A 22589-nucleotide genomic window follows, 5' to 3' on the forward strand; every position below is an offset into this window, starting at 1 on the left:
CAACATTCCGTGAAACTAATCGCCTATATGGATGATCTCATAGTGGTAGCAGTGACGAAACATCTAGATGACTTCCGGATCAAAGGCAATGATTGCAGAAATGGTCTACGACGATGGTTTGCTACCATAAGCTTAGAGTTGGCTGAGCAAAAAGAAGTCTTGCTCATTAGCTCCAGGAAAAATAAAGAAAAAATATTGCTCACCATAGGAGAATGTGAGATAGCTACACAGCCACAGCTGAAGTACTTGGTGTAATATTGGACTCGAGGCTAAAATTTGAAGAGCACTTGGATAACACGACGGGTAAGGCAAATAAAATCTATAATTCTTTATCTAGAATGATGGCAAACAGAGGCTGCGTGCGTTTCAGCCGACGATTTTTAATACAGAGCAAGTTAATGAAATCAGTATACTTTATGCGGCTCCCATATAAATCCAGGCGCTATACAAAATCATATGCTGGACCAAAAATTACAGTGCATAGCCTTTCTGAAATACGCGTCCATCAGCGAAGCCGGAGGACTCTCCCCTGGACAACACGGCTTTAGACCCGGCAAGTCAACTTTAGGAGCTATAAGATGCATCATTGAAAGCGTAGAAGCCGCACAGCGTAGATGCCATAAATACAAAATAATAGTTTTGCTGGCGACTTTAGATGTCCGAAACGCCTTCAACAGCGAAAGGATCCATTTTAGGCCCAGACTTGTGGAACATCAACTACGACGGCATACTAAACCTCGAAATGCCAGACGAATCGTACCTAATTGGCTACGCGGACGACATTGCAGCAGTAATTACAGCCCGAGACACAGAAGATGCGCAAAGAAAGCTAAACCATACGGACACAAATCCGACTCTGACTCACACAACCTCCAGCTCGCTACGGAGAAAACAGAACTACTACTGCTAACAAATAAGCACATACCTCTCAAAATAAGCATGCAAACAATTACGGACACTCTAAGGACACAAAAAGCGGTGAACTAGGCGTAAGACTGGCCCCCGATTAACTTTCTGGGTACAAATCCAGCACGCCGCAGGAAAAGCAGCGAAAATCAGCTCCCAACTCAGCAGACTAATGGCCAACATAGGGAGGCCCAGCCAAGAAAAGAGAAAGCTTCTAATATCCACGACCATCAGCGTCCTTTTATACGGAACAGAGATTTGGGCAGATGTGTTAAAAGAGGAAAACCGGCGTAAGGTATTGGCTAGAGTATACCGCACCGCAGCCCTCAGAGTTGCATCAGCTTAACGAACGGTGTCAGGTGATGCAATATTAGTCAAAAGCGGAAATGCCCCAATTGACCTTCTGGCATACGAAAGGAAAAAGCTGTGGAAGCTAAAGAAAATGTCTGAATACAACAAGAGCGCATTAGACCAAATAAACAAAAACACGATATCAGCATGGCAACGAAGATGGGAGAATGAGAGTCGCGGCAGATGGACGGCCAGACTTATAAGAGGCCTAAACTTATGGACAAGTCGTAAATTCGGAGAAGTCGACTTATACATAACGCAGCTTCTATCCGGTCATGGATACTTCAAAAAGTATCTCCACAGAATTAGAAAAGTCGAAGAGCCGGCATGCCTATACAACAATGCTACTGAAGACGACGCTGAACACACTTTCTTTAAATGTGAGCGATGGTAAAGGGAACGTACCGCCGTAGAAGACCTGGTCGGTCCAATAAGCGCAAACAACTTAGTCAGCGTCATGATGGAGAGCGAAGCTGGGCTATTATCCAGAAATTCGCAGAAACTTTGCTACGCAGCAAAAAGCGGGACCTGGACGCAGGTGCGTAGATGTAATTCTCTTAATGAGGAAAATGGAACACCACCCTGAAGTAATGCAAACGCGGTTCCAGGGTGGGCAACGGTTCCCTAGAGGGGGGGTTTTTAGTGACCTGCAAGTGGCACATACCGTTGCTGTGACGACAGCACTGATGATGTGGAAGGCATTTTCCACCCCCTCACCCGCAGAGGAAAAAAAAATACTTTAACAATTGTTCCTTAGCATTTCGATTTGTTCTACGATAAGTGTCGCCTTAATTGTCTGTGGTGTTGTCATTAGTATGAAAAGTATAAGTGTCAGAGACCTGAGATTTTACTTAGTCTTTTTATATTTGCTGGGTGTATGTTATCTAAATGTAATTTCTTATATGTCGGTTCTTTTTATGCCTAAGGGCTCTGTAGTTCTTAACATATCCTTTTCATCTATTCGATTGTAATATTTTTTTTTTCTATTATCGGTTATATTTCTTGTATCTCCTATAAGTTTTTGAATTTTTTCTTTGCTTACTTTACCATCTTTAACTCCGGTTGGTTTGCATTTTATAATTAATTGTTGTACTATTCTAAGCTTGTATAAATTTTCTCTTGAGTTGCTAGTCTGGGTTTTTCTATTTGTAAAATTCTCATCTTTTCGCCAAGAGAACTGTGAAACCTTTTAATGGCGGCGTTCCCTGTATGGCTCTTTGGTGTTGTATAGTGTACCTCGACTGATTGTTCGTTTAAAAAATCTTTAATGTTTACTAAGTTGAATTCATTGTCTATTATAAACTCATTCCCTTTAGTGAGAAAAATAGCGGAGTTATTCTATTATAATGATATGATTTCGTTCATCCAAGTACAATATTACAGCGTGCTTAGAAAATTTGTCAATGAACGTTAGGAAACTGTGTTTTTTGTTAAGTTAAATGTCTACGTGAACTATCTGATTGCATCCACTTGGGGTCTCTGTATACTTAAATTTTGGTATAATCGGCCTTTTGTCGTATTTTGCCCTGCTACATATGTCACAGTTGTTAATGTATTTTTAAATCAGTTTCTTCAGATCCTTATAGTATATTGCTCTCTCCATCCCTTGATAGTTTTCTGCTATTCCGGTTTGTCCTGTTTCCTTCTTGTAGTAGTTCGCTATCCACTTATAGGTTTCCTGTTCGGTTTATAAGTCTAAAGCGTGATACGAGCATTTGTAAAATTAGTTGCTTACTGGGAAAGGTTCTAGTCATTTCTGCTGAACCTTGTTGTACTCGCTATCCAGTAATTCTGAAAAAAAAGCCTACTTTTCCGTTTTTAGGAATCTTCTAAATATGTATATCTATGTCCTCTTGATTTAAGAATATGTTTCGTTTTAAGTTTATGATTTTTATTTCCTGACTTTTGTATTGCGTATGTATGTGTGTGGAAACGATTTACTACTGTGCCTAGGATGGGGAAATGATCGTTGTGTTCTTCGGTTTGCGAATGTATAGTGTCATTGGTACTGATGTTGTCTTCTTCTATTGAAGGACCCTGATTGGTATTGTTATGAGTTGTGTTATCAGATATTGCATTGATTTCGCCAGTATTTACGCCTATTCTGCTCAAAAAGTCTGATATTTTGATTAAAGCTGCTACTTATATTAAAGTCATATGCGCCCAAGTTTAGAGGCCATCTCTGGAGTCTCGGATTTATGTCCTTGCATTGTATTTGGACATAAACCAAACCAGCAGCTGATGATCTGTTTCCAATTCGAATTTCCTGCCAGAAATGAAAAGCCTAAAAGAATTTACAGTACCAACTATTGCTAGGAGTTCTTTTTCTATGGTGGCATATCTTTTCATGTCATTCAGTGTTCTACTAGCAGACTAGAAACTGACTGGATGATTATCTTAGAATAAGACAGCTCCCATAGCATGATTACTTGCGTCGGTGGAAACTTTTAACTTTTTATGGAAATCTGGGTATTTTAATATTGGTGGGTTTACTAGAAGAGTTTTTAATTTTTCAGATGAATCAACGTATTGTGGATCTTTCAAATTTATTCTGCTGCTTTTCTTTAAACAGCTAGTCAAGCCGTAGGCGATTTTTACATAGTCCTTCACGAATTTCCTAAAATATCCCGACCTTATTTGTCCCTGTGGTTTTGGTATTTGGAGTTTTTAAATTGCCTGTATTTTCGCTGTGCCTTGGTTTAACTCCCTCTGTAATCAATACATGTACTAAATACTCGGTTGTGTTAGCGAATAAGTTACATTTATCTATTTCTAATTTTAAATTATGATTTCACAACATTTCGAAAACTTTATTTATGCTTGATACATGCTCTTCTATAGAAGTTCTAAATGTTAGGATATCTTCTAGGTATATGACGCATATCACGCCAATTAGACCTCTTAATTTCGAATTCATTAATCGTTGCATGGTTGGCGAGGAAACTGCAGTTTTCTTCCGGTCATTTTCATTTATTAGGATTTGGTGAAATTCTTTTGCTAAGTCGAGTGTCGTGAAGTACTGAGCTCGGCCTAATTTTTCAAGAATAGTTTCTATGTTTGGCATTGGAAATTTATCGTCTACTGGAACTTCGTTCAGTTTCCGGGAATTCATAACGACGCGCCACTTTTTTTGTGCTGAATTATCTAATTTTTTGGGCACAATCCACAAGGGTGAATTGTAAGGTGAGTTACTCTCTGTGATTATATCGTGATCAAGCATTTCGGCGATTTGCCTTTTTATTTCCTGTTTGTGTATTTGAGGACATCTGTATATTTTGGAATATATGGGCTTATCGGTTGTTGTAACGATTTCGTGTTGTATTGTGTGGGCATGGGATAGTTTTTACCCTTCCTAAGAAAATAAATCGCTATTCTGCTTCTTCGGAATTCGTCTCCTCTTTAATTAAGTTTTTATAAAGCTTTTCGTCGGCATTGATTCTACTGCATGTACTTCGTTGATATTAAATGGGCATGTACCAACGAATTTCGTTCGTACGTTATTGATTTCGAGGCATTCGTCATCGGCTCGTGGCTTGAAGGGTGTAAAGATATTGTTACCTATTACCCCTGCAAAATTTTTTGCTATGAAATCTGTGAGCTTCCAGCTCATTAGGTTTTTGTCATTAAATTCTTTCTGGAATTCCGTTATAATTTCTTTTCTAACTTGTGTTTGCCCGCATAAGGTATTAAATGTATTTACTTAAGTAGTAAATTAATTTTGATTTCACTCACCGTTGGCAAATTATTATACTAAAAAAGGAGTCGATTTAGGCGGGTGCTCGAAGATCTGATCGCTAGCGAGTCAAATGCTAAAAAGCGGGCGGGATCCTTCTTTTAGTCCCTTATATATCTGCTGATGTCTTCATGGTGGTGTCATCGGTGTGAAGTTGTATTTGTGTGCGTGTTGGTGCATGGTGTAGTGATGTGGAATGTATGGTATGTAGGTGTGGAATGTATTGTAAGTAGGTGTGGTGATGTGGATGTGAATTGGTGTGGTGTGACAGTGTCTTATGGTGAGGGGGGATTGAGTGGTCATTTAGCCATCCCGGCCCCCCCTAGGCGAATGATTAGCCTAGTAGTCGCTGCAGCTGTTGTAGCATTGCCACAACAAAGAGTTGTTTAATTATGCAGATTTGTCATATAAAGGATATGGATGATCGTGCCACGCTATGTAGCATGAATTGGTCATCGTATTGATCGACCATTTTTTTATTAGTTATTATTATTTTTAACGGTTATTAACGAGTTTTTCGGTTTTTTGCTTCTTGATTTGATTATTTTATTGTATTGCGGTAGTATCGGTTGATTGTTTGCGATTTGCTGTGTCGCTATTATCGGCGGTTGGGAGAAAGCATAGCTTCACGAGCGGTCTGGTTAGCATTCCGCTTTGTGTACGAAGATCAACCACTCATATGTGACCGTCGGAGCCGTAATGTAGCCCAAGCCGCCATTCGGTAGGAGGTAGACAATCATCATGGATGATGACACAATCTCCAAGTTTTGGTGCTTGTTCAGGAGTCTTCCAACGGTATAGTTTATGAAGATCCTTTACGTATTCTTCTTTCCATCGGCGGCTGAAATCGTAATGAAGAATTTTAATTCTTTACCAGCGATTTAATAAGGATAGCGACTCCACGCCTGATTTGAACCTTTTTACAGCTGATTCCCATAAACCACCCATATGAGGACCGCTTAGGGGGATGAATTGCCAATTAATGCCTTGGGGCGCGTACTTTTGTACAATCTCAGGTGCATCCTCTTGTACCTAAATCAGTAGGATTGTCAGCACTGGCAACATGTCGCCAAGTGGCTGATCCTACTAGGTGAAGGATTTGAGACGTTCGATTGGAAATATACGTCTGCCATGCATATGGTGATTTTTCTAGCTAGGCTAGTACAATTTCCGAATCGGACCACAGATATAGTTTGTATTTTGCCATGTTTAAATGCGTTTGTACGATGGACATGAGTTTGGCTAGTAGTAGCGCTCCACACAGTTCAAGTCGTGGCAGACTTATTGTTTTTAACGGAGCTACTTTTGATTTTGCTACTAGTAAGTGGCTTGTGGTCGCAATGTCGCTTTGTGTGCGAACATATATAGTTGCGCAATATGCCTTTTCAGAAGCGTCACAGAAGCCGTGTAGTTCGACTTTGTGTTCTGGGGCATAATTTACCCATCGTGGGATTTGTATCTGTGTGATATCTTCCAGATTGTTCGCCAACTGGGACCACTTTTCTAAACGAAGTGGTTATACTTGTTCATCCCAGTCGGTTCCATCTAACTATAATTCTTGTATTAGGATTTTGGCTTGTATCATAATTGGCGAAAGCCATCCTGCGGGGTCGAAAAGTTTTGCCACAAAGGATAAAATTTGGCGTTTTGTTATGGCGGATAATGCTGATATTGACTCTGTAGTGTATGAAAACTGGTCAGATATCGCATTCCATTGGATCCCCAGAGTTTTTGTTGTACTTTCCTTTTCGGATTTAAGGAAATTAATGTCCAACAGATTTTCTTTAGGTATGTCCTTTAAGATATTAAGGTGGTTCGCCGTTATCTTTTTTAACGGAAACCTTGCGGTTCTGAGAGTTGTGTCACTTGAGCTAGTGACTCGTATGCTTGTGAATGAGTATGACTTCCAGACAGGATATCGTCTACATACGTTTGAGTTTTTAACACTTTGGTTGCCAGAGGAAATTCTGACTTTGTGTTTTCTGCCAGTTCGTGGAGTGTTCGAATGGCTAAATATCGAGCACAGTTGACGCCAAAGGTAACTGTTTTTAGTTTATAGTCGCATAGTGGACTATTGGGAGATTTTCGGAAAATAATTCGCTGAAAATCTTGATCGTCTTTATGTCCGACTATTTGCCTATACATTTTTTCGACGTCTCCGTTAAATACGTATTTGAATATACGCCAATTTAAAATGAGTAGCATTAAATCTGGTTGGAGCGTGGGTCCATTGATGAGTTTTTCGCCTGCGCTTACTTCCTCCGTGTGGTCTAAATGAAGGTATTCTTCTAACACGCCATCTTCAGGAGTTGTGATTGGTATGAGGGGGAAGGTCTACTAACTCCCAAAATTTCTTTAATTGTGAACTGAGGTATTCGTTTGAGATTTCCTCAACCTGAGTAGTCATGGTTGTAACTGGTTCCTTAACTAGTCCACTTAGGATCCAACCGAAAATAGTATTTTGTGCCAATAGTGTATTTGAAATTTTCTCAATATCTTCGAGTATTATCTGTGGTATGAAATCGTTGCCTAATAGAAGGTCTATTTGAGCGGGTGTGTTGCAGTTGGGATCTGCTAGCTTTAGGTGTGAAACCTTTTGCCCATACTTGCTATTCATTTGATAGCTTGGAAGCATATTTGTAAGTTGCGGTAAGACAATAGCTTCTGCTTTAAAGCCCTTATCCGCTTTGGGGGAAGTTAGGGTAATGGGACAGATTTTATTTGAGTTTTGGACTACTCTTCCGCCCATTCCCGTGATTTCAAAGTTGGCTTATTTTGTTGGCAGTTGTAGCCTATTTTGTGCTCTAGACGCTATGAAAGATCGTTGTGATCCTTGGTCTATTAAGGCCCGAAGTTTAAACAGGTCTCCTCGGTGTTCGATGGAGACGACTGCTGTGGGTAGTAGTACCCTACATTGGTTTTCGCAGTGTAGCGTTTGAGTTTTTAAGCAGCATGGTGCTTCCTGGCAATTTTTGGGATTTGCTGTTGCAACTAAACCCGTGGCTCTTTTCGTATTTGCGCTGTTTGGGGGTGAACTGGAAAAATTATTTATATGAAGCATAGAATGATGTCGTTTATGACAATAAACGCAATTGAACTTGCTTTCACACTCTTTTAGAGTATGCGAACGCGACAAGCAGTTTGTGCAAAGTTTTTTTGTTCTCACAAAACTGTTCCTATCGACAATATTTAATTTTTTGAATTTATCGCAAGATTTAAGTTTATGCCCTCCTGTACACAGTTCGCATGACGTTTGTTTATACTGTTCGGATGTAAACGATTGATAAAAAAGCTTCTATTTAAATTGTTGTTGCTACTGGTCTGGTTTTGAACGTTTTTAGTTCTAACTAGTTTTTTTTCTACTCTTTCTGCTGTTTCATATTTTATAGTTAGAAATTCTTTCATTTGTTGCCACGTTGGGCGTTTTTGCCGAGATGAGAGCGATTGCTCCCACAAAAGTAACGATTTTTCTGGTAATGCCGCAGTGCATATATTTACCAGAATAGGGTCCCAGCTGTCTGTGGGAATATTTTGTGTCGATAGAACCGACAAACAATTAGAAACAGTGGATTGTAGTTTAATAAATTCTTCACTTGTTTCATTCTGAATTTTAGGCAAGTTCATTAGTATCGTTACTTGCTTATCGACCAATATTCTTTCATTTTCGTATCTTACTTTTAGAGCTTCCCAAGCCAGATTGAAATTATCGTCATTTAGTGCGAACGGTTTGACTATGACGCCTGCTTGACCTTTTGTTTTGTATCGGAGGTGATACAATTTTTGGCATTTGTTAATTTTGGGTGGTTTATGTAAACGGCTATAAACATGTCCCGGAAGAACGGCCATTGTTCATAACCACCATGAAAGATTTCTGTATCACATGTGGGCACCTTGAGATGGATGCCTGAATTTGACTCTTGACATTGAATTTGTGGCACCTCTACTCTCAGATGTGGAGCAGGTGCAATGGCTTTAATTAATTTTAATTGATCCGAAATCATTGCTTTTGTTTCTTCAAACTGGTCTAAGCAGTTTTCGTACTTGGCGTAAGCCGAGGATTTAAAATTTTCAGGTAGATCTGAGTCGTCAGATTCTACTATTGCGTCATATGCAGCTTGGAGACGTGCCCAGAAATTATCAAGATTTTCCTTTTTGATTTCTAATACCGATTTAAAATTTTCCTGAATCGGCGAAGATGAAAATCGAGTGCAGTATCGTATTAGACTGTCACTCTCAGAGATAAATTTGGTGTATGAAATATCTTTCACCCGTTTTTGTTTTGTAGCACCTTGCTTTGAGCGTGTAGCTTCTGCAGGTGTACACGGACTCTTTTCCTCAGAAATCATTTTAGGTACCTTTAGAGACTGTATTGTTTTGGATTCTTTTGTATCTAAGCTCGTTTAGAAAATAGTGAAGTAAATTTGAAATTCCTCAGTGTCGACCGATGGAATTCAAGCTATATGCTTGTATATAACGAAACTCTTTTAGGTAAATAGAGATTTTTTTGTTTCGACAAAGTTAAGTTTAACTTTCGTATTTGTGTATAACCGTATACTTTTTTAGTTAATAAGAGTTTTTAATTCGAATTAAGTTACTTAAATACGCGGATTTAGTTTTTTACAGGTCGTATTTAGTTTTTAATTTATTAACAATCGAACTTGTATTTATTTATCGTTTTTATGTTCTTATGTAGGGGTATGTAGGTACACCCTAATGCGTGGACTTGTAGATATGTATTTATGTACTTGAGGAATTGAGAGCTCGTTGAAGAGATCAATGCACTTTGTACCTAGGTATACACGAATTATTGTGCTGAAATGTTTGTGCGCAATCCTGCTTGTGTTTGTTTGCCAAAGAACAAGGGGTATTGCGGGATATTTGCCAAAAGGGACTTTGAAGCAATTTTTAGTTGAGAATTTTTTATATTACTGTTTTTAGCTTTCTTTTAGCCAAAAAAAATTTTTTTTTTGTATTATTGAATTATTTATTTATTTGTTGCTATTTAATCACACCGTTTAATTAGTTTTAAAATAATCGATATTTAAATAATTAAATGAACTAAAAATATGTTTTTGTACCCACTGTATATGAGGTATGTGAGCGTAGGCAGATCGTATGCCGTATGTACAAGTGTGTATGTATGTGACTGTGCCCGCGTGATATTTTTCGGCGTGAGAGAAGAGTGTATGTAGTGCGCAGGTATTTTACCGACTGCGCTTATGTTAATATAATATATTCGGATATAATTATATATGTAAAAATATAAATGAATGTTTAGTTATAAGACTTATGACGGTAAATGCAATTTGCATATTGTTTGCCGATTGAAAGTATATATATGTATGTTTGTATTTTTTGTCTTTTCGCTGTGGATTCTACTTGTAATTGTTATTGTGCCTTTAGCTTACTTATCGTTACGCAGTCCTGCTTATTGCTTTATTAAGCCTAAGAGGTACTGCCGGAAATTTTTTGCAAGTAAATACTTGAATTTTTATTTTTTTATTTTGTGGTTGTTGTGTGTATATACCTATATATACAAATGTAAGCACATAAGTTTAGGCAATCAATAATTTGTTAATATAATATATATATATGTGGTGCCCTGTGCCGTGCGTTGCGTTCGCAATCCTAAGTAATTAGTTTATAAGTAATTTTAAAAATGCAACTCTGTCACATATGGTAACAAAAATTAATAAAGATACTGCTCTTCCCCTTTTCATCGTCAACACTCAACCGCCTCGGACGTGCCTTTTTTCTTCCATCCTTGCATTGGTGACCCGAACGTTTTTTTAAAATCAAGTTTTATTTAATCAATTACGCGCACATTTTTTTTAATGAATCCCAACGATAGCTCGATCGTAACGGATGAAGGAAGCTTAACGGAAAATGTTTCTACGTATAATATTTTGCCACGGCTTCCCTTGCCAGCGATGTCCGAGGATAACATCGAGGCCTATTTTTATTCGCTAGACTTCTTGTTCGAAGCATCGCATATTGTCAGCGACGCAGCGAAATTTAACATCGTGCTTGCAAGCGTTCCTTCAGCGAAGTTGATGGAATTGGGAACACTAATCGAGGCTGCGCCCGCTGTTGGAAAATACAACTACATCCGACAGAAATTAGTAGAGAACTTTACGGAAAGCCAGCAGAGACGTCTTCAACGAGTCCTTAAAGAGCTTTTGCTGGGTGATCGCCGTCCCAGTGAATTATACAACGATATGAGACGCACTGCAGGTCCAGCTCTGAGCGAGAGCATCCTGCATGATCTTTGGGTCAGCCGACTGCCACCCTATACACAAGCAGCCATCATCGCAACGAGTGTTCCCATCAACGAGAAACTCAAAATTACAGATTCAATCACCGAATGTTTGGCCATGAAGCAGGGGCAAATTTGTGAGGTTAGCGCGATTTTTCTCGCCTACAAGCCGAAATCGCTGTTTTGTCGAAACGTGTCAGCCGACTTTTAGATAACGACAGGGGCCGGCGGCGCGTCAGGTCTGTATCGCGTAACAGATCAGTAGATCGCAATTCGCATAACCCTTGCTGGTATCATGCCACTTTCGGCAATAAAGCTACTGAATGCCGTCAGCCATGCTTATACGCACAGTCGGAGCTAGCAAATCACTCACAATAGGCAAGCTCAGCTAATTCAGTATCAGAAACAGGCAAACACTCTGATACTAAAAGCACTTACCGACTTTGCATTTATGACACGGCAGCCAACATGAAGTTTTTGATCGATTCAGGTGCAGATGTGTCCGTCATTCCAAAGTCGGGAAAGTTAGCTCGAGCATGTCCAACTTCAACAAATTTGTTTGCCGCGAACGGTTCACCCGTTTCTAGCTATGGAGAGGTTGTTCTCAAACTCAACCTTAATTTACGTCGCGAATTTTTATGGCGCTTTATTATAGCCGACGTTTCGCAAGCCATTTTGGGTGCCGACTTTCTCGGTCATCACGGCTTAATTATCGACTTACAAGGTCAGCGCCTCGTAGATCGCACAACTTTACTCAACGCACAGTGCTCATTGACGAAACTTACATCCGCGAGAATTTCTACAATCAACACAACTCATAAGTTTTCAGACATTCTCAGAGAATTTGCCGAAATCACCCGTTCCACACCATTGGGCGCTCGAACAAAGGCATCCGTAATCCACCACATAACCACGACCGGCCAGCTTACCTGCGCGCGACCACGACGTCTATCGCCAGAGAAGCTAGCAGCTGCTCGTTCGGAATTTGAGCTGTTAATGAAACTCGGTATTTGTCGTCCTTCCGATAGCAGTTGGGCCAGCCCACTGCATTTAGTACGCAAGGCAGACGGATCATGGAGGCCATGTGGAGATTACAGGGCTTTGAACGCCGTGACTGTGCCAGACAGATATCCGCTGCCGTTCCTGCAAGATTTTTCTACAGTTTTAGTAGGTAAAATTGTATTTTCGAAAATTGATCTGCAAAAAGCTTTCCACCAGGTGCCGATACACCCCAATGACATTTGCAAAACCGCCATAGCCACACCCTTTGGGTTGGTTGAGTTCACCCATATGACATTTGGCCTGAGGAACGCGGCCCAAACGTTCCAGCGTCTAATCAACGAGGTCTTTCGCGGACTTGACTTCGCTTTCGCATACATGGATGATGTTTGTATCGCATCGAAATCTATTGAGGAGCATAAAGAACACCTCCGTTTAGCTTTTAACCGCTTAAAAGAATACAACCTAACCATCAACGTTGTCAAATCGCAGTTTGGAGTAGCAGAACTAGAATTTCTGGGTCATTCGATCATGAAAGATGGCATCCGTCCACTGCCTAGCCGCGTTCAAGCTTTGACAAATTTTGAATTGCCAACCGTCGCAAAACAGCTAAAGCGTTTTTTAGCGATGCTAAATTTTTATCGCAGGTTTTTGCCAAACGCTTTAGACAATCAAGGACCACTCTTTGCAATGATACCAGCCAACAAGAAAAATGACAACACCAAACTGCTGTGGACCGAGAGTGCAATCCACCACTTTAAAACGTGTAAAACCCAGCTTGCGAATTGTGCTATGCTAGCGCATCCACTGGCGCATGCAGAACTCTCTCTGTGGGTAGACGCTTCGGATTTTGCAGCCGGCGCCGTTCTGAATCAGATTGTTGACGGTGCTCTGCAGCCACTAGGATTTTTTTCACGCAAGTTTACGCCCGCAGAAACACGCTACAGCACCTATGACCGCGAGTTGACCGCAGTTTACTTCGCGATGCGTCACTTTCGTTACATGGTAGAGGGTCGTGTTCAGTGTCAACGCAGCAAAATCATTCGCCACAATAGAAGTTTGTTACAACACAGGGAGAGCCCCAGTCAACGCTTTGGCCACTTGCACATAGACATAGTTGGCCCCTTTCCATTGTCGGAGGGCAACAGATATTGCTTAACTTTAATCGACCGCTTCACTCGTTGGCCAGACGCAATACCAATATCTAACATGGCAGCACCGGTTGTTGCCAAGGCTTTGCTCAGTGGCTGGATAGCCCGTTTTGGAGTACCCATCGACATCACGTCCGACCGCGGTCGCCAATTTGAGAGCGCGTTATTCCACGAGCTCCTGCAATGCCTTGGAGTTTCACACCTGCGAACTACACCATATCACCCACAGTGTAATGGGCTGATTGAAAGGTGGCATCGCACACTAAAATCCGCAATTTTATGTCACAACGTAGACAAATGGACAGCCTATCTACCAGTCATCCTGCTGAGTCTCCGCTCAGCCTTTAAAGACGACATCGGTTGTTCACCTGCAGAACTAGTTTATGGAACTGTGCTTCGTCTACCGGCCGATTTTTTCACTAGCAACGGTCGCACTTGCAACGAAACAGAGTTAGTACAAGAGTTACGACACATCATGAATGAAATTCGCCCAGTTGATCCCGTTTGGCACTCTTCACAAAAGACATTCGTTCACAACAGTCTCAAGTCATGCGATCAAGTCTTCATTCGAGACGATTCCATCCGACCATCGTTATAAGCACCCTACAAAGGACCATTCAAGGTTATCAATCGTACGCCGAAATATTTTGTCATCGAGGTCAACGCTAATAGAATTAAAGTCTCCATCGATCGTCTAAAGCCCGCCTTCATCGCGCCTTCTACGACTCTCTAGGAGGGGGGTACTGTGGTGCCCTGTGCCGTGCGTTGCGTTCGCAATCCTAAGTAATTAGTTTATAAGTAATTTTAAAAATGCAACTCTGTCACATATGGTAACAAGAATTAATAAAGCTACTGCTCTTTCCCTTTTCATCGTCAACACTCAAACGCCTCGGACGTGCCTATTTTCCTCCATCATTACATATATATATATATATGTAAATATAAGTATATATGTATATAAGTATATTCACCCGATCTTTTGTTTTTTATGTATCGGTTTTTTGAAATTTTCCGTTAACGTTAGGAAAAATTATAAGTATATAGTACTTAAATTTTTAGTTCCGTTTTTTTTTTTTTTATTTTTTTTTCCGTTAACGTTTCCTTTAACCGTGGTTTCAAACTGTTAAAACGGATTTTCCTAGTTTTAATGGTATACAGGATTTACAAACATAGATATAAATCAAGGGGGTTTTGGGGAGAATGTAAGAGGTTTTATATTTGAGGGTTTTTTGGGTTCCTTCTTTCCCAACTTCCTTCACTCCAGCTGTCCTGATGCCTGTTGTGCAGCTCTCTTCCTATGTTTTGTTGTTGCTGGCTGTTTTAGATTAATATTTTTTTTGTACTAACCACTAACTGTCACTGCATCGTTTTGGGTTTTTTTTTTGTTTTGTTCACTTTGTCACTGCACTTCTGTTTTTTTTTTTTTTTGTCCCCTGTGTCACTGCACTTGTGTTTTTTTCAATAAATGCACCGGTTCTTTGTTTTTTCACAGTTTGTTAATTTTTTTTCTTTTTTTTCCACGTTATTTAAAATTTTTTTTTTTTTATGTTTTGTACCCCATAGTGCCGTCCACTAGGGCTCGAAGGACCATATTTACTTAAGTAGTAAATTAATTTTGATTTCACTCACCGTTGGCAAATTATTATACTAAAAAAGGAGTCGATTTAGGCGGGTGCTCGAAGATCTGATCGCTAGCGAGTCGAAATGCTAAAAAGCGGGCGGGATCCTTCTTTTAGTCCCTTATATATTATATCTGCTGATGTCTTCATGGTGGTGTGATCGATGTTAAGTTGTATTTGTGTGCGTGTTGGTGCATGGTGTAGTGATGTGGAATGTATGGTATGTAGGTGTGGAATTTATGGTAAGTAGGTGTGGTGAAGTGGATGTGAATTGGTGTGGTGTGACAGTGTCTTATGGTGAGGGGGGACTGAGAGGTCATTTAGCCAAAATGTAAAAATATTTTCTAGCTTTATTCGCTTATACTGTGGCAAATAGAATTTATTCTATATATATTATATGATATGCCACTTGAAGACGAGGATTGTCGTCGAACAGAGGTAGAATAATTTCTACTTCTCTCAAGAGAGATCATATTCTTTGTTGCTGCCATAATACGTTTTTATTCTTGCTTGCTAGTAATCTATGTTTTCAAACCTTCAAAACTGGTGATCGCGAAATAGGCGGCGTGACAATCCTCATCACTTTCTCCTTACACGTACATATACGTGCGATCTGCATCCCTTTTGCATTCATTCAGCAGAGTTATACAAAAAACATTTAGCTGAACTGCTCTAATTTCCCTAATTGTCAGCTGACACAGGGTTAAATTTTTCCTAATTTAAAATATTCTCAAAATTTGAAACAAAATTTTTAAATTGATATTGTAGGTATACATATAACATATTTTATTTTACATACATTTGCTGTTGCATTTATTTCTAAAGTCAACATAAACTGATTGTTTATATAATATATAATCTGAAACAAAATAAAAACTGTTAAGGCTATATGTAATCCAAAAGAATATATAAAAAAAATCAGAGAGAGTTTTAGTGGAAGGTTGTGTGAAAAATCTATCCTAATTACTAAAGATAAATTAATAATAAAAAATTAAAATTTTACAGTCTACATAATCTGAAATTAGTAGGGCTTTTTCTTATAATTCAAGAAAGCCAACAAAGCATAAAATCTAAGACTTAAAGTGAAAAAGAAAGAAACTTAACACACAAAAGGTCCCACGGGTGAAGAAAGAGAAGTGCAGTGGAGAATAGCTCAAGAAGCGAAAGAAATAAGAAAAAACTGTTAAAGTTGGATATAGAAAAATGTGTGTCAACGGAAAATGGCTCTCGTGGCAACATATTATATAAAAAGTAAAATAGAAAAGTGGGATTTTTAATAGACAGGGCCAATAAAACAGGAGGCGATGAGTTTAAAGTGGTGTTTTGGAATGTTGTAGGCTTAGGTCAAAAAATACGGATTTTTGGAGTTTCCTTAGACAATCTTATGTAATCGGTTTAACTTTAACATGGGTAGAAAGTAAGGGATGGGAAAAATTAGCTAAAAGACTCCTAAAAGAGTACGAGTGGAAGTGTAAAGCAGCGAAAAGAGAAAAAAAGAAAGGGAGAGCTAGTGGTGGTATAATAACTGGGGTAAGAAAAGACATTGTAGTTGAAGATAATAATTTTGAGTTTGACGGGGCGGTGAAAAATGTTGTCAAAATAAGGGATGATAAGTGGGTAATATGGACAGTCTACAATCAAGGTAAAATTAAAAAAAGTGCTAAAAAACATATGTGAGGAATCAGAATAGGGGAAAAAAATGGTAGGTGGTGATCTCAATGCAAGAACAGGTCACAAAGGTAGCTTATACGCAGGACCCGAAGAAGAGGGTATACAAAGACAATCAAAAGACAACAAGTGCAACGCAGAAGGTGAGCTACTAATCAGTATTATAGAAAAAGAAGGGTGGTGTGTGCTAAATGGAAACACAAATGGTGATGAAGACGGAAGTTTCACATTTCGTGTCGAATCAGGACAGTCTGTGATTGACTACGTAATAATAGATGTTGAAGACTTAGTACAGGTAAAATAATTTAAAGTGTTGGATAGAGTTGAATCAGACCACATGCCCATTATGTGAAAAATTGAAGAGTAAACTAGCCCACAAAAGCAAGAAAGAATCAACAGAATCTGGGGAAAAAATAATATGGGATAATGACAGTAAAAAGAAGTTCCAACTTACTACTATAAATAATGTATTCAGTGAAGATGCTACCATCCATAAAAACTGGGAAGAATTAAAAGAAGTCATCAACAATAATATGTGTAAGAAAACACGGAAAAGAAAGATAGCTGAAATTGAGCCGAAAAAATGGTGGTATAAAGAATGCAAAAGTAAGAAAATAAAGGTCAAAACTAAGTTAATAAAATGGAGGCACGGCCAAGCAACAAAAGAAGATTACATAAAAGAAAGCCAGGAGTTCCGAAAACTATGCCTTGAAAAAGAAAGTAAAATGAAAGAAAACGAGATTGCAGAAATAAAAAATGCAAATACTGAAAAGAAGGTGTGGCAGTACATCAATAAATATAGGAAGTCTAGGTCAGAAATTAGCAAAGACATCCCCATGGAAAAATGGTGTCAACATTTTATACTCGTGCTGAATGGAAAACAAGCAAATACTGTAGGCGATTGGAATAGAGAAGAAGACAAAGAAGAAGAAAAGGAAGAAGATCTATAAGATGAGGAAATAACAAAGCAAATAAGAAAACTAAAAAGGAAAAAAGCTACTGGTGAAGATGGTATCCCAAATCAAGCATGGGTCTTTGCACAAGGTAATACTCAACAAGAGATATGCAGCCTAATGAAAAGGATATGGCATGGAGAAGGAATACCTGAAGACTGGAAAACTGAACAAAAAAGGCGATAAAGAAAACGTGGGAAACTACAGAGGCATTGCACTTTTGAACACGGCGTATAAGATCTACGCAATGATTCTGAATGATAGATTATTAAACGACATCGATGGGAAAATAATCCAGAAGCAGAGGAACCATCGACAATATCTACAATACATATTAAGACACGCACTTGAGAAAGAACTTGCTAAAGAAAAGGGGAAACTCTTTGAAAAAATTCAGAAGAAATACCTCTGGACACTTGGATTAGAAAAATGTACACCGGACTGCATTTTTCTGGAAGAGACTAAACGAGAAAAGCTTAGATTAAGATTCACAAAACTGGCTGTTAATTACGAAAGCAAAATTATGGAAAAAGAAAGCCTGGTCAAGGAGTGCCAGGTGGAAAGATGCAGAGGAAGAGGAGGTAAGGTGAGCCTGAAGTTTTTAAATGAATATAGACTCAGTCAAGAAGAAGTTGATGCAATAAGAGACGCTGGAAGGTCAGTTGGAGATGAAGTCAAAACGCGAGGAATGGCTGTACAAAGGCAGCCAAAGATACTCATCTATATACTCAGGCGAAGTCCCAGAATACTTAAAAATTAGCGAAGATTACGCGTTAATTGCAAAAGCAAGGTGTGGGACGTTAGAAGGCGCAAGTAAACCATGGGCTGACGACAAAGATCACTGGAGACAAAAATGCACAGAAACTCAAAAACCGTATTATCAACGGAGGAAATCCTGAGTGTTGAAGGTGAGAGGGCAGCACTAACCTGGTTGAAAGAAATTGCAAAAAAAAGAAGGCGTAAAGTGTCATAGTTACGGCCAGTGCAATTTAAAAATTTTTAAATTAAAATTAAAGTTTTAAAGACGATTCAAAAAATATTATTTAAAGATTATTTAGTGATTCAAAATGTAATTTAAAGACTTAAAGATTTTAAGATTTTCAAATTAATAGTTCTAACCATGTATTTAATATTAATATGCAATAGTTAATAACTAATAATTAACACAATAGTTAATAAGAATAGAATATAAGGTATCATGTACCTAAATAGTGTTTCTAGGTCCTGGTGGCTGAAATAAATAAATAATTAATTTAAAAAATTCACTTAAAAATTTAATAGGCATAATTTTATAGCTCATATCAAGGCAGATAGATCATAGATGTATTCATCACATACATCACTAGAATTTAACCAATAGCTAGATGTAATTTCTTTCGGGTTTTGGGTTCCCGTTTGTGGACCAGCAAAGAATTGAATTCCTTTAAATGACTATTGAAATGTAAAATGCACAATTTACAAAGTTCCGAGGATAAAATAATGACTGACTTTATTCCAATGTGTACAAAAGCATTTAAAATTTGCAGGGTTGCAACAGGCGCATATATGTAATTTTAAGTATATGTTACTTTAATACTCTTTACTACGAACTACTTCGCCTCCACAACACCTCTTCTCAAAGTAAAAAGTTCATTCTTCTGTATTCAATAAGTATTTCGCTTTCTTTACTGGGCACTTAGGGTTTGTTGCTATGCTTGGTAAAACTTTTTAAGCCGACAGGTTGACCACGTTGAATTTTCTTCAACACGCTCATCCATGTAGATATATTTGTCTAGATTCCCATTTAAAAACGCGGTGACTACATCCATCTGATGTACCTCGAGATCCTTTTCTGCACTCAGTGACGTAAAAAGTCGTACTTAGGTTGAACGTGTAACTGAAGAGGAAACTTCAAGAAAGACTTTCCCTGAGCGTCGAGCGCAACCCCATGTTACTAGTTGAACTTTCTTTAGATGCTCAGAACGAGAACTTGTTGCCAATTACTTTACGTTCGAAGATCTTTCAACTATTTACCAAGTTCTGTTCCTCATGTGCGTATCTGTATTGTTATTTCTAACTATGTTCTGGGTTACTTAATATTTTTTTTTTTGTTGCAATATTTTCTATAAGAAACTATTATTTTTTCGCACTCGGGAACTTTTTCCACTATTGTGAATGAGAGTATTCTGTTACTTATAATACAGAGGGACAAGTATAAGAAAATAAGGGATATTAAGGAAAAGCGAAATTTTTAAACAAAAAGACACGAACTGAGTTGCTAAATGTCAGAAGGCGCCGGAACACAACAATAAGAACAAACATTTAGGACGAAAAAAAGGAAAGTATAAGAAGTGGAAAAACGAGTTTTGAAAAAAAAAAACCAAAATCACCAAGTGAAGCTTTATAAAAGGAAAATAATAGCTAATGTTTTACAAAAAAAAAATTAGCTGAAGTTTTAGACGTGAATAAAAATACCTAAGGTGCCGACGTGTGAGAACGGGAAAGCCAAACAGTGCGTAACGACCCCCTTGAGTTAGTGAAGCAATACGTTTATATACGCTCTATGAAAGCAATTACTTCGTTTTTTATACAATAAATAAGTTTAATATAATATATATGCAGAAATGTATATGATGTTGGAAAAGAAGAATTTTTAAAAGTTTAAAAAGAAATTTAATTTATAAACCTTTAGTAAAGGTAAGCGTACAAGCTTGCAAAAAGGAAAAATAAAAAAGGAAAGAAAATAAGAGAAGAGACAGGTCGATACCGCAATTGTCCGTTTATAAAGAAATGTACATAAATATACATATAAAATTTTTAAAATATACAGCCTCCTCGATACAGCAACGAGGGAAATGCTTCGCCCCGGCGCCGTTAATGTTAGTACGGTTTCCACATATATATTATTTGCATATAACGCATATATACATTTCATTTTCTGAGGTAAAAGTAGTAATTTGAAATCGAAATTGTGGAAATTTATGCGGCTAAGCGCAGGCGTACAGTCATTACAAAATGTACCTACTTAGATTGCAACATACTTGTATTGTTTCCTTTGCAAACCTTTTAATAAATAACGCGTGTTAATACATATTTACCAATACATTGATATATTATATGCATATATTCATAGTTTCGAAGATTTGTAAAGCGTAATTTTCTTTTAATCATTTATGTTCTCGATCGTTTATAACTTTTTACACTAGTTTTTTTTCTCTTTCTTTTTTTTCTTATTTCTCATATTTTTATCCAACTGTTCATAGTAAATGAAAAAAAGTATGTCATACAATTTTGATATAATTCATATAATTAATAAATACATTGCGAATTTAAATCTAATTTTAAAATTTCTTTTCAATAAATTGCTCGATTAAAATTAATCGCTAAATAAATAGTTTGGAGGATGGGTATAGCACGGTTCAAAAAACGACATATTACCACATTTATTGAGCATGGAAGACAGTGAAGAATAATATCAATCAAGAAGGTCCTTGGTATCTGAATTGCCAATATTATTAATTTATTTTTGTATACTACCACTCCTACTTTTGCCAATTTTTATTTATAAAAATCTATTTCGTATTGTTCAATTTCTTCCTTAGTTAACATACTTGGATGTACCATATCGTATTTAGCTGCCGATATATTGTCTTGTATTTCTTGAACTATATTTTCTATGAACTTTAGTTTGTTCATTTGGTCATTAAACCAAAACTTTCGTTTATTCAATTTTTTTCTTTGTTTATTTTGTTAAGAGTTTCTATTATATGTTTCCTATCTGATTCTATAGTATGTTTTAATGATCTCTTGAAGGGTTCATTAATTACTTTTTTTTTAACGACTTGTGGGATTATGCTGACAGTACGAAAGCGCGCCTAACAGATAAGGCATAGCTCCGGGAGTGGAAAATTGCTCATCAAAAGGCATCAGCTGATCAGAGCTAGGGCTGATTTTGGAGGGCAGCAGTACACGTGTAGTTTGATAGAAATTATTATCGACATTTCAATCTAAAAGTTCAGCTAGAAAATCGATGTTGTTTAAACATGTAGCTTTGTCGCACATGCCGGAAGACGAGAAAGTTCGAGAACATCTAAACGCATTCTTCGGCGCAGTAGCGAAGCTGAAAGAATCATTGCGATTTGCGATGAGATACTAGCAATATTTTTTGTTGGACATTCTGCCAGCGTGGTACGAGGCATTAACGTCTGCAGTTAAAACGCGGGACGAATTACCGAAGCCGGTCGTACTTCGTGTATAAATTCTCAAAAAATATGAATCACGAAAATCGAAAGATAACGAAGTGGAAATCAATAACGTGCTTTATATTAACAAAAGACGAAATCAACCGTACGTTGATCGTAATTCGGCGAATTAAAAGCAAACAAAAAAGTACCATCGGTGTCGTAAAGCTGGACATTTTGCGAGAAATTGCAATAACTAACCACAAGAGCAAAACACGCGTGTGATTGAAGATGCAAACGAAAAGGCGAAAGTGACATTAAATACAGTGGAAAAGGCATTTTCAACCCCTGTAGAAAATATGATGTTTGGAGAGTGGTTGTACGAATAAAATTTTGAAGTATCAAGCAAATAAATGACGAATTAAGTTTAGCAAACAATTTTTCGATAAAAATAAGTGGTGTTGGTAAAGTGTGCGCTACGGTAGACGTTCGCGGAAAACAAATAAATTTAGACTTACAAAACTGTTTTGCAAGTGGAAAATTCTGTTGTTTTAAATGGTAAATTCTGTTGTAAGAGTAGCAACATTCATTACACATATATTTTGAATGCATAAGAAAGAGACGCACATAACGCCGTATCATTTTTCATCAACAATGGCAGGCATACTTTAGAAAATTTTTTTTCAGGTAAGCGCTTTTCGTGATTTGCTTATTAAATACGTATACAATATTATTTTATTTTGTTTTATAGCATCAAAGGGTGTTTATGAATAAGGTAAGTACTTGAATTTTA

General features: G+C 37.8%; 1 long non-coding RNA gene across 12 annotated transcripts in view; it reads left to right on the forward strand.

The window, feature by feature from the left end:
• Positions 1 to 22589, forward strand: part of LOC106624049 (uncharacterized) — a 44937-nt gene that overhangs the window by 18994 nt on the left and 3354 nt on the right. For all 12 annotated transcript variants that reach the window (XR_011396657.1, XR_011396656.1, XR_011396663.1 and 9 more), the window contains 2 exons: positions 21011 to 22483; positions 22548 to 22571. This is a non-coding gene — a long non-coding RNA (uncharacterized lncRNA). The remainder of the gene's footprint in view (positions 1 to 21010; positions 22484 to 22547; positions 22572 to 22589) is intronic.

This window comes from Bactrocera oleae, chromosome 5 (assembly GCF_042242935.1).
Source record: "Bactrocera oleae isolate idBacOlea1 chromosome 5, idBacOlea1, whole genome shotgun sequence".
Classification (NCBI taxonomy): Eukaryota; Metazoa; Arthropoda; class Insecta; order Diptera; family Tephritidae; genus Bactrocera; species Bactrocera oleae.